This window comes from Hippopotamus amphibius, chromosome 1 (genome assembly GCF_030028045.1).
Source record: "Hippopotamus amphibius kiboko isolate mHipAmp2 chromosome 1, mHipAmp2.hap2, whole genome shotgun sequence".
NCBI classification, from domain to species: Eukaryota; Metazoa; Chordata; class Mammalia; order Artiodactyla; family Hippopotamidae; genus Hippopotamus; species Hippopotamus amphibius.
In genome coordinates, this window is record NC_080186.1 from 149,093,762 (window position 1) to 149,107,667 (window position 13,906).

At 40.8% G+C, this 13,906-nt stretch overlaps 1 protein-coding gene and 1 pseudogene across 4 annotated transcripts in view; both read right to left on the reverse strand.

The window, feature by feature from the left end:
• Positions 1-13,906, reverse strand: part of GRIA1 (glutamate ionotropic receptor AMPA type subunit 1) — a 303,977-nt gene that overhangs the window by 163,963 nt on the left and 126,108 nt on the right. The window lies entirely within an intron of this gene.
• Positions 7,858-8,705, reverse strand: LOC130850925 (adenosine deaminase-like protein; annotated as a pseudogene).

Genomic DNA, 13,906 nt, shown 5'->3' on the forward strand with positions numbered 1-13,906 from the left:
ATATAACAGGCCCCCACTAATGCCATAGAGCTCTAAGTTCCTTGAAGTTGGAGACAGACTTCCATGAATAAGAAATAGCTTTGCAGGTACCTGTCTCTCTTTGTGCTAAGTCCTGGAGGCAGTACTCTGCAGTGCAGGGTCAGCAAATGCATGACACATATACTCCCCTCTTCTGCACCCAAGGCAGACATCACTAATTGATCATGGCATTCTTTCCACTTGAGCCCAGTCAAGCCCTCTGAGTCCTCATCATCAGCATTCCTGGAAGCCATTACCCATTTATCAGGATTGACAGGCTTGATGAAACCTATTTTCCAGCCTAACCTTAATGGTTAAAAGCAAGGGCTTTGGAATTGGACTGACCTGAATTCAAATCCCAGCACACCACTTGCTCACGGGTTACGTGACCTGCAGTACAGTTGTCCAAGTGCCCTAAATCTCAGTTTTCTCCACTTTAAAATGACCAATTCCTCTCATCCTTTGGAAGCCTAAATTTAGGCGTTTCTCCTCTGAGAAACCTCTGTTTGCATAAGACTGAGTGTAGCTGCCTCACCTCGACCTCTGAAGACACCCTGAACGTTCACTTCAGACTCCATCTCAGTGGAACAGTAATGGGCTCATTTCTTCTGATTTTCCCCGTGGGTGTGTGAGCTCTGTGACAGCAGTTAGACTCTCACAGTTGTATTTTCAGAGCCCAGCATAGGTCTTGGTACAGTAAACAGCTAAAAATAGGTAACACCACGAACACATAAAAGTCACTTAAAACAGTGCTAAGAACATGATAAATGCTTTATAAGCATTCATTATTTTCATATTTATTGTTAAGTTCTGTGACTTCAAGCCTCAGAGAAGAAAGCTTGCCACCGAGCTCACGTTGACACATGTATGGTTTAATTATGGATTGCTCTGACTCTGGCTGCAAGGGTACCAAGGTATCTATACTTTCTGAATCTTGCAAGAGTTGCATTCCTTGAAACAGGGCCATATTCTTTCTCAGCTCTGTAAAACCTAACATAAGGCCTTATACATAAGAGGCCTATTTAAGCATGTTTTGGGCCACACCTGCCGTGTTTGGTACTCTGATGTCCCCCAGCCCAACCTGGCCTATACTAGCCCTTTAGGGAACTATACTAAGTACTCTTCTGGGTTATTGGAACTCTGTCATTCTCTTTCGAGTATCGATGACCAACATGTTAGCCCATGAGGTCTGTCCTGGGATAATCACTTACGGCAGTGGTTCTCAAACTTGAGTGTATCTGAATTCCCTGGAGAGCTTGTTAAAACACAGTCTGCACTGCCCACCCCCAGAATGTCTGATTCAATAGGTCTGGGGTGGAGCTTAAAAATGTGCATTTCTAACATGTTTGTGAATAATGCTCATGCTGCTGGTTCTGGACCATTCTTTAAGAACCACTGACTAATGGAATAAAGGAGATTAAAAAAGAATACTCTTGCCTAGAGAAGAAACCTTAGGTTCTTCTTATTAGCTCCCAGATTGGTGATAATCTCCACCCGATTTCTGCAAGCTGTATTTGCAGCCGATTCTCATTAAAGTCAGGGAAATTTACACATAAGTATCAGCTGCAGGACCCTGCCGAAGGATGAAAAAACAGGGCTTCTAAATTTTGCTGACGGAACTTGCAATTTTCCCTCTTTTTCAGTTGACAACTAGCGAAACGACTTGATATTTTAATATCTCACAGTTAATATCATACTTGCAGGATACTTTCTGTTTTTCCAGAGTGCTCTCGTCCATATTATCACATTTGGTTTTATAATAACTGTTTACGAGCAGGGAGATAGACAGGAATTAGCATCTCTTTGAATGACAAGGCAGAGTAAACCAGGATCCAGAACCCTCGATTCTTTGCCAGGTCTGTTTCCATGACGCTGCATAGTCTTTTGCAAGTGTAAGTTCTGCCTTTGAACTCCCTTCATGTACCAAACCTTAATTTATTTCAGTTTGTTAAAGATGCTTTGAGCTAGAAGACATCACAAGGAGATCTACTAATCAGAAAGTTCTTAAGCATTTAGAGATACAGATGCCATTGAGAACCTCAGGAAAGCTTTGGACTCTTCTGTAAAACAATACGGATGTGTAAATGTACGATACAATTTACATATAGTTTCAGGTTATACAAGGACCTCTTAAAGTTGAGGGCTGCCACGCTTCATGACTGTGAGAGGCATTGTTCCCTGAGAATTAACTGTAGCCCTGTAACTTCCATCCACAAACCATGGAAGATGAACAGAGGCCACAGAGTCACTGTTTTGGTTGGTTGGCTGGTTGCTTTATGTGATTTTTAACAGATGAGCAAACTGAGAGTCAAGAACTTGAGTGATGCTTTTTCAGGTACCACAGTCAAATAAAGGTAGGACTAGAGTGGAAACTAGCACTTCCAGAAGGCAACGGGGTATTATGGAAGAGGACAGGCTTTGGAGTCAGGGAACATTTCAGTCTCGGCTTATCCTGTTTACTGGCTGTAGAAGACCTACTTAACCACTCTCAGATTTCATTTCTGCATTTTACAAATAGGAAGCAGAAAATCAAATGATGTTTACAAACTGTATTCTGATAGGGTGCTTTTAGTCTAAGGATTAAATGAAAGGAAATATGTCAAGCGCTAACACATGGTGTGGCAGTCAGTAAGGATGAATTTCCGTCTCCTCTGTTTTCTCAGTGCAAGTTCAAATATAACAATTGGATCAATTTTCCTATCCCTCCGTACAGGTAGACACTAAGTACCTCAGGTTGATCAGAGGCCGTATACCTTCAGGTCCTCTGGATCATGTAAACCTATATACGATGTCATTACTTAGGATTGTGCTCAGGTGGCCTGACGTTCTCCATGTGCTTGCACCATTGTCGCATGTACAGTCTCAAGGACACTTGCCCCCTGTCTAAGCATGGATGCCAAAAGAGAAAAGAAAAAGTCTTACAAAGAGGAAGAAAGCCCAGACTGCCGTAGTGTCTAGCTCTTCCCACATTTTTCAGTGCTTATTTCAGCTGTGCAAGATTCATTCTTTGCACTGCAAAGGCACCACATTATACTTCCTAATCTACAGAGGGTAACGATTTTCACCCTAATTTTTCATTCTGTATTTGTATCTAATTCACATCTAAAGTTCAGCAGAATTTATAGATCACTTCACTGTATACATTTCCTTGTGTCTTATAATACATTAAAAAACAAGATCCTTGTTTTAGCTTATTATTAAACCCTAGAATGCCAGGAATGGAAGGACCCATGGAGGCTTCATCTAACTCCCTTATATTACAGGCAAGAGATGGATGCTCTGAGGTGGGGGAATGTTGTCCTCAAGTCACACAGTAAGGGTGTCAGCCACAAAATCTGCACTTGAACTTATGTTTCCTGACTTCAAATTCTTCATTCCACCATGGTTTTCCTGGTTTCCTAACTCTCCATTCAGCATCCTCACCATGTTTTTCCTGATCTGCCTCAGAATTTAAGACACACTTGAAAGGCCAAGCAGTTGTATACCATTTTCCTACTCTTAATTTCCTCCTACTCTCATTTCTTTTTTCCTAAAAGAAATTTGGTAGACAGTGGGATAAAAATACACTTTCCTTTTTCCATTTTAAATTAGTGCCTGGTCCTGGTTCTGCCTGTTGCTTTTATAAGGCTACCATTACACTCACTCTCTCCCAAACCTTCCATATCATATGGGTGATAATTCATCTTACTCCCTAGCACCATGGGCTCTGTCACTGCCTGATGACCTCTTCTGTCTCTCAGCAGACAAAGAGTCCACCTTCTTGGGCTTCTTGAGTTTCCTTTATAGAGGAGATCTTTCCCCCAGGAAAATGCCCTAAATCAGCCTTTAGCAATGAGTAAGATTTTTAGACTCCTCAACTCTAAATGACTGGTGTGATGGAATAAAATAACCAAATGGTTCCAATGACTCAAGTACAAAGATGAGTTTGGGGGTTCCTGATCCACCATGAGACATCACTGTCATTTTGTCTAATGGCATATAGGTACCATGGCCCCAGCCCCAGGGAAACTCAGGGAAAATATTCATCTTCAATGAGGTACTTCCTTTCATTAAACAGTAAAGAGGCAAAACAGTTTAAGCCAAACTGCATTTCTGACCATAGTCCTATTAATCTGTTAAGACCTGCCTCTGGCCTGAGTGAGGTCATGGCTGTGTGTTTTCTAAGTCTGCAAAGAGAGACAGCTGTGTGAACTTTAGGAGGTCATTATTCTGAAATGCCTCCATTATTAATATTGTCAGGAAATGGCATCTTCAAGGAAGTAGTAAACACATTTGTCTGGTAAGTAGCTAAATAATTTTACATATTTTCATGACAAAAACCTCCTAATAGGTTCTATGCATGTCCCAACCTTTGTAAAAAGAGCCTAATATATACAATTTCAGCTTGGCCAATGTGATACTGTTGCAGATGGTAAATATTTTCAGAGCAAAGCTCTATTTTTTTTAATTATTATGTTATTTTTTTAAGCTCTTTACTGGAATATAATTGCTTTACACTGTTGTGCCAGTTTTTGCTGTACACCAAAGTGAATCAGCTGTATTTATACATATATCCCCATATCCCCTCCCTCTCGTGACTCCTTCCCACCTTCCCTATCCCAGCCCCCTAAGTCATTACCCATCATTGAGTTGATCTCCCTGTGTTATGCAGCAGCTTCCCATTAGCTATCTATTTTACATTTGGTAGTGTATATATGTCAGTGCTACTCTCTCACTTCATCCCAGCTTCCCCTTCACCTCCCACCCTGTGTCCTCAAGTCCGTTCTCTATCTCTGTATCTTTATTCTTGCCCTGTCACTGGGTTCATCAGTACCATTTTTTTAGATTCCATATATATGAGTTAGCATACAGTATTTGTTTCTCTCTTTCTGGCTTACTTTGCTCTGCATGACACACTCTGGGTCCATCCACCTTACTACAAATATCTCAATTTCATTCCTTTTTATGGCTGAGTAATATTCCATTGTATATATGTGCCACATCTTTATCCATTCATCTGTTGATGGGCATTTAGGTTGCTTCCATGTCCTGGCTATTGTAAATAGTGCTGCAATGAACATTGTGGTACATGTTTCTTTTTGGATTATGGTTTTCTCTGGGTATATGCCCAGGAGTGGGATTGCTGGGTCACATGGTAATTCTATTTTCCTAACACCATACACAAAAATAAACTCCAAATGGATTAAAGACCTACATGTAAGGCCAGACACTATAAAACTCTTAGAGGAAAACACAGGCAGAATACTCTATGACACACATCAAAGCAAGATCCTTTTTGACCCACCTCCTAGAAGAATGGAAATAAAATCAAGAATCAACAAATAAGACCTAATGAAATGTAAAAGCTTTCGCACAGCAAAAGAAACCATAAACAAGACAAGAAGACAACCCTCAGAATGGGAGAAAATATTTGCCAATGAAGCAAGTGACAAAGGATTAATCTCCAAAATATACAAGCAGCTCATGCAGCTTAATACCAAAAAAGCAAATAACCCAATCCAAAAATGGGCGGAAGACCTAAATAGACATTTCTCCAAAGAAGACATGCAAATGGCTAACAAACACATGAAAAGGTGCTCAACATCACTAATCATTAGAGAAATGCAAGTCAAAGCCACAATGAGGTATCACCTCACACTGGTCAGAATGGCCATCATCAAAATATCTGTAAACAATAAATGCTGGAGAGGGTACGGAGAGAAGGAAACCCTCCTGCACTGTTGGTGGGAATGTAAATTGGTACAGCCACTATGGAGAACAGAATGGAGGTTCCTTAGAAATATATTTTTTATAATGTTTCCTATTCTCAGTTTCCTGGAAGGGACCTGTACATAGTAGGCATATGATAACTGGTTGCTGATAAATAATGGTGACCACTGGTGTATATGATGACTCCTGAGGCTTTGTTTGTTGGTTTTGGTTCTCAGATAGCTTCATATGTGGCGGGCCTGTAGTCTCTACTGGACCTTCCACCTTGTCAGCTGTCACTCCTCCCTCTGTCAGCAGCTAGTGCCCACTCCTTCAATCTACGCTGTTTTTCTTACCTGACATCTGTTGTTAACAAGTTCAATGACCAAGCCTGTTAAATCACTCAGCTGACATTTATACAGTTTTACAGTCAACATGCACTTGCCTGCATGGTGTAAGAATAACGCTAATTCTTTCATCTAGCTTAGAAAAGTTTTAATTCTGCATTTGTATATTAGAAGTTTTGCAAAATTTCAAGGCTGCTTAAAGTCTGAAAACTGGTTAAATGAGATGTACATAGGTTAAAATGCAAATTACCCCCACAGGTTATAATATGCTTAACTAGAATATTATAAACTTGTGATTAAACTTGTGATTTCATCTAGGAAACCCTGCATCCTAGTCTCACAGAGATTTCTAGTCCATCCCCTTCTGCTCTTGCCAAAGCAACACAATTAAGTCAAATTTCAAACCAAACAGGTCATCTCTGGGAAGAAAACCAATACACAAGATGTCAAATAATCCTGTGTTATCTCCCAGTTATTACTACATCCAACCTGTACATTAGTCCAGACTCTTTTGATAATCATAATCGGATGTGGGCATTTAAGTTGAAGAATCAGTTTGAAAAAAATCACAACGGCCAAAAATATAGAGTGCATGTGAGGGTTTTTGGAGGGAGAAGAGAGTGGTAGGTAGGTAGTGCTGCCAGCCGTTTAGGGTGATAAGAGTATTAGAAAGACTGAAGGGGAAGAAGACAGAAGGGAGGGTAAACTCAAATAACAGATATAAAGAGAAGGATAAGCAGTTTTAATGCGCCATGGAGACCCACTGTAGTATGAGATGAGATGAATGAACTACTCTGGAGTACACTTTAATTGGCTACTTCTATAAGGTCTTATGGACTGAAAGTAGGTATTTCAGTGGAGATCAATGGCAAGAGACCAATTAAGGGATCACCTATACCAGCATACCTGCTCTCCCTCAGACCGGTCACAAGGACCGAATCACATCTTTTCACATTTCTACTTGGGCAATGTTAGGAAAAGACTAGATGTCTAGACATAGAGCCAAAACTAGTACCATACTTCTAGACAAAACGATGTCTAATGATACACCACTCTGCTCCAGAAAGAATAAGAGACAGCAGCCCATACCCCCAGGGAATCATTTCCTGGGAAAAGGATGGCAGCCACTGTGCAGAGCCTCGCCTATATGTTTAGTGGAAAACACACACACATTGGATTCAGGCACATACACTGGATTCTTCATTTTGACATTTAACTCTTAAAAACAGGAATGGAGCATGGTTTCACCAATTCTCTAATTTTCTGAGCATTTGATTCCTTGGTTCAGAGGAATCTCTCAGCACGAGATATCTACAGCATTTTTTTTTGCCAATGCTGTGAATTGTCTTTATACCCTAGGGCAGGACATTTCTTCATATCTCTGTACTTTTCCTCAGAAGTGCACTTTTACATAAAATGCCTTACTCTCCCGACTTTGCCTAATAATACTACTAGAAGGCCAGTAGCAGCAGCAGTGGCCATGAGAAACGAATACTTACAAAGAACAGGGCACTCAGCTGAGCTCCTAATGTATTATGTCATTTTGACTTCCCAACAATTTAATTTTTGTCATCTCAAAGGTATAGATGAGAAAATTGAGGCTCAGAGAGAATAACTTTCCTAGGTTCACATAGTCCAAACATCCAGACAGGAGTCTTAATGATCACAGTGCCCCCAACTCAACTTCAGAACATTTTTTTCTAAATGATATTTATATTTTTAGAACAGTAATTCTCTCCATATGGATTGCAACTTTGGGGATGGGGGAAGAAGGAACAGAGGTTTGTCTGCAGGACCAGAAGCCCTAAGCCTTACTCAGTGGTACCTGGTGGTGCCTCACAAAGTCCACCAGATCCAGGGATCCTCCCCTAGCGGAACTGAGAAATGTTGCTTGCCTGATTCTATCAGGAGGCAGATCCAGGAGTACTTACGTGGTTTTCTTTTTTTTTTTTCTTTCTCCCTCCCTCCCTCCCTCCCTCCCTCCCTCCCTCCCTCTCTTTCTTTCTTCTTTGCTTTGGAATTTCTGTAAGATGTAATGGCAACTTCAGATTTGCTTTTTCAGCTCCTAAAAGAGGTTCTGAGAAGTCTGGCTTGTACAATGGTAGGGTCTCCACCAAGGTCAAGCCCAAGAACTGCGTCCTCAGTAGAAAGGAAGAACTCTTGAGCAAGCTTAACAGTCTCCTTGGCTAGTGAAGGGCCAACTCTTCTGTCGATTGCCGTCAAATACCTAACACCATTGTGTACATTTTCTTTTTCAGACTGTTTTATACTCTCAAGTACAGAATCCTTGTAAGTCTTTTTAGTCATTCCTTGTAGCATTTTCTCTTCTTGGTGTGCTCCTTAGTTTCAGGCACTTGACACTATTATCTGTGAATTCTTTAATGACATCTTTTGTGGCCCTGAAAATATCTTCAGGGCTAGTAGTAAACTGATGAATAATTTGAAATGTCTGGAAATATTCTTCTAAAGTTCTTTTCTTTTTCTTGTTAATCATAGTCATCTGATCATGGGTTTTAAGACCTGGCTTCTCGGCTCTTAATTTCTTCACAGTATTGGAACTAACGGACCATTCAAGGGGACATAAAGTTCCATTTTAGATAATTCCAAGTAATAGGTTGTCCTCTAGGGCCATTCTTCTTCTGCCTCCATCATGATTTAGCAGAATAATGGGTCTTTCTCCAAACACTTTTATTCTTGGTATAAACAATACCATGTGTTTTAGTCAGTAAGTTTTGTGGTCTTGAATTTGCTTCAGATTGCTTTACGTACACTCATTTTGATAAGATTAAGTGTATACGTAGCTCTGGGCCCAGCTTCACCACCATGATAGCCTTGTGCTCTTGAGTCTCTCTCTGGCCTTAGCCTAGCAGCCCAGAGCAGGGTGGGGAGGGGAGGAAGGCGGGCAGTACTGAGCACCAGTGACAGCAGCGCAGCAAGAAGTTCCCTGGCTGTGAGCAGGCACATGCAGGACACCTCTGCCACGCTGACATTTCTGGGACCACGTGGCACACCGCTCATCCACAGAGGCCATTACATCCACACATGCGCAGTGCAGTGCTGCATGAGCATCTTACCCAATTTTTCAGCAGTTCTTTGTCCTGAAGCTTCAATTAATGCCTCCAAATGTACTCCTCCCTTTGAATTCTGCTGTATAGCAGTTGGATCCATATGTGGTACTTTCTACCTAAAATTCATTGATTTCATAAATACTTACTAAAACTACATGTCAGGCACTGTACTAGCCCTGGAATGATATTATCCTGGAAGAACACAAGGACTAGCAGGTGGGAAACACAAGTGATTAGAACATGGGGTGAGAAGTATTATGATGAAGAGTCATGAAGGAGGGCATAACTAACCCAATTGTACAGTGTTTGAGAACCCTTCCAGCAAGAGGTGTCACTGAATCTGGGACCTATACAGCAAATAGGATTGTGGCAGGTGAAGAATGGGAATATTTCGGACCCAGGTCAGCAGCATATGTAGACCTGGAGAGGTTGAGCGGTGTTACCTGCAGTGCTTCCTCTGTCCCTGCCCCCACTCTCTAATATTGCAAACTCTTGTAGTCCCAGCATGCCTTTCACTCATAGACAGTGATATTGAAATAACAGGATGAATACATCTGGCATAGTTGATGCCAAAGTCAAACAAACCTGACTTCAACTCCACCAGATCCTGGCTTTGTGACTGTGGTCAAGGAACTGGCAACTCTAAACCTCTGTTTCTACATCTGCAAATGGAGACTAGTAGTAGTGCCATCATCTTAAGGATGTTACAAGTATGAAAATGACCTAATAATATATAAAGAGACAAAGCACAGCACCTAGACAAAGCAAATCCCCAAGATGATGGCTTTTATTGATAGTGGTAATTGTTAGTAGGTCCACCTAGATGAGAACCTCTCCATGAAAAGGAATCTGACTTATTTTTCTTTGTGTTCCTTATTATGCCTTGAACTGCATAGACTTAATAACAGATAGTGAGTACCTGCTGATGGATTTGTTGATGTGCATTTTGCATTAATTCATTAAACAAATGTTTATTGAGCACTGTTACTGCGTGTCAGGCACTCTTCCACATGCTGTGGATATAGTAGCGAACAAGGTACCCTCCTGGAGCTTTCGTCCTAGAATTCTGACCGGCAGTTTCATAAAACTGATGGTTGCTTATACTTTAGAATCAGGTTTGGAAAATATGGTCCAAAACATGAGAATTACCTAAATTGTTAGTGATGATAACTGTAAATCCGCTTGATGTTTCCAGAGAACCTGATTCCTTATCTTAAGTCCTCTTCAATGGTTCAGTGTTTTTCCACCTGCCACTAGGTCCTGGCTAAATCTAAAAGGATGATTTCTAGTTCATGCCGCAATAGTCCTTATCAGCAGCAGACTGATTTTTTAATTTGCCCCTCTTTCTTTTTACTGCATTATTCTGGTACCTGATAGGCTCTCTGTTTGCATAGAAATAGGAGTGGATTATCAATCAAGCAATTTAAGTTTTAACCTAGTTTTGCTGCTAATCAATTTGGATAAATTCTTCCTTTATTCTTTCAATGAATACTAATGGAGTACTTCATAGAGACACAGCATGGCCTGGATGAGGGTTCAGGCTTTGGTGTCTGAATGCCTCGGTTAGAAACTCACTCTGCTACTTTCCAGCTGTGTAATAGTGGGTGGGTGACTTGACCACTCAGTTTCCTTACCTATAAAATGGGGATAATAATCATATCTGCCTCCTAGGATAGTTTTAAGTATTAAATGAGTTAATACATGTAAAAATCTTAAAACAGTGTCTCTGAAACTTGCATGTTCTCAATAAATGTTAGACACTATTATTTTCTTGTTAATTAATATCTGTTGTTACTGTCAAATGCCAGGCACTGTATATGGCACTGAAGAAATAGTGGAGGGAGGGGAAGGGACATGGTGTTTGTCCCTAGAGATCTTGCTTTCTAACAGGTGAAGAGACATTAAACAACTAAATACATAATTACAAATTTGATGAGTGCCAGGAAGGAAATGAACAGGATACAGTGTGTGGTCTGAGGAGTACCATTTGAGTTGAGACTTAAAGAATAAATAGAAGGTCGAGTGGTGAAGAAGAGGTGTGTGCCTATGTGTGAAAGCCTATGTAGGAAGAAAGAAAAGCATGTGTAAAGCCCTGAGGCAGGGACTGGGTTACAGTGTAAAGACTGAGGTGGAAAGGTGGCTGACACAGTTTTGCATGGTCCAAGCCATGCAGTGCTGGATGATGCCTGTGGAGCTTGTAAGTTTTCCTAAAGGCAAAGAAAATCCATTTGTGGCATATGATTTCCTTCCTAGCACACAGATTTCTCAAAACTAAAGCAAGAGGATTGTATAAAAAAAGCTTCTCAAGCCTCTTTGACACTGAAGAATATGAGATTCTATAATGACTACCAAAAAATAGAGGCAGTTTCTGGGAAAAGTAGAAAGAAAATAAAGAAGTAGGAAGGGAGGGGAAGAGAAAGAAGGGGAGATAAGAAAGAAGGAAAGAAGCAAGTGCCTAAAACTTCAGTGGAGACATGAAGTCTAGAAATGAACTGTTGAATATTCAGCACAGATACAGACACAGCACCTATTACAGCTCTGTGTGTGTAGGTGTGTTTGCCTTATGCATATGTTTGTACGTTCACTGATCTGGCAGGAAACCAAAACGGGGGGTCTTTCCATGGAAGACAAATAAGGCTAATGGGCTGGAAACGTTGGAGAGGGGGGAAATGCTGTGTCAATCATTTTGGTTAAATACATGATTGCTGGATATAAAGATGCTTCTGGAACAGCTCCTGCCAGAAAACTGGTGTTCAGGAATTGAAATGCTGGCCGCAGCATGGTTCAGTGGCTCCTTTCAGGAGCTGCTTGGTGGAAATCAAACAGAATTGCATCAGGAAAGGAGTGGCTGAGAAAGGACTCTCTGGAACCAAAAATTTTATTGGAAAAAAGGAAAAGAAAAAGGAGTTTAGTCCCAAAGAAGGGCTGTCTCTCCAAGAATTCTAATTTGTTCCAGCCTTCAGGAGCCCAGAGGAGCTTGAACACTTCCTGCCTTGATATTCAGATGTGGCGGTGAAAAGCAGTGAAAATCAAAAATAAATAAATGTTCTTTGGGCCCAGATTTTTCATTTCCAGCTGAGTAGGGCCAACATTTAAGGATTTTTGAAGGGGAAGTACACACCAGTTCAACTCTGCAAATGCTTTATAATGCTAATACCTCCTCTGGCTCTCAGTACTTGCCCTTCATTTGGGCATTATGGTTGGGTATCTTATGACTCTTGTAGCAAATGCTAGGAAAAATGCTGATTTAAGTTACCTCAGTGCAATGGGAAGTAAAAGAAGCCCCATCTGGTTGACGAAAAGTTCTTTTCTGGTATGGAAATATCACTAGCAATATGTCTTATTCTCTTAACTACTTCCCAGTTTGCCAGTGGTTCACTTAGCATATGCCTGATTTGAGTTAATAACAGCAGCTGTCACTTAATGGACACTTGCAATATGTTTTAGGTACCGAAAGCACATTATCTCACTTTGTCTTCACAATGCGTTATAAGATAGATTCTTACAGTCCCATTTTACACAAGAGGAAACAGAGGCTCAGAGAGGTTAAGGAATGTTGCTAGGATTGATATGCAGATCTGATTCCAAGCCCCTGTTCCCTTTGAGCCCTTATTTTCTTATCTATAAAGTGGAGGTAGTTAATAATATGATCTTCTCATGTTCCCAAAGCTTCCTGAGCAAGACTGAAGATTCAGCAATTTCACTGGTTATTTCTGTTTTATGTGCTTTTCTCACCATGGAGCCCTCCCTTCCCATTCATTCTCAGTGTGCCAATGCATTCAAAGATTTTCCCCTATCAGAACTTGTTCTGGGATCACTCATCCCCACTAACAGGATGGTAGATAATAGGAATCAACATTTAGCAATGATTCTTTACTTTTCTGCAGTTGGCAGTCAAGGTCTCACACTCTCCCATTTCAGAACATCCCAGAGTCATTGAGAGGCAGACAAGGTGAGCATTCTACCAGGATGGAAATGAGAAACTAGGGCTTCTATAGGGAAAGTGAGTTAGCCAAGGCTACACAGTGAGTTAAAAGCAGCGTCATGACTAGAAGCTCACATCCGAAGTCCTGGTCTGTCACCTTTTCCAGCAAAGCGCACTGCTTCACTGAGTTGTAAGCTCAGGGGCCAGGCAAGAAGCATAAATGAACTAACGGGCAGGTGACAGAACATTTTCCCCCTTACCAATGGTCACTTAGATTTAGCCAGAATTTGTCAAGTGAGAAACAGGTCCAGATTCTTGCTTTTTTTTTTTTTTTTTTCCTAAAGAAAAGCTTTAAAGAGAATCTGGATTTTAATCTGCAATGCTATGATTTTGCAAAAGATGCCTCAAATTTTACTTTAGATCTTTGTAAGAGCCATCACATATCTGTAAGCTGGAGTAACCACTAGGCAGTTTTCCACCTCTGCCTCACACTGAAGAAATGAGAGTTTAAATATGGATCAGAGATATCTAGCTGACAGCCCTTTCAACCACAGGAATGCCCATTCCGTGGGAGATCCAAACCTCAATCAATACAGCCTCAGAGAACAGAGATGATTTGGGGTCCCAACCAAAAGAGGGTCAGACAAAGACACTCCAAATCCCAGGAGCTGAGAAGCTTGTACCTGTGATGTGATAATCAACCAGCTCTCCAGAAAAAAAAAAAAAAAAAAGATGTAGCATTTGCCAATTTTCATGATGTAAATAATCCTACCATAGCCAATAGCTACTGATGGGTTAACAACCAGTTTGCAAAATTCATGAATATTTAACAATTGGCTGCAGGTATTTAATAATTGGTA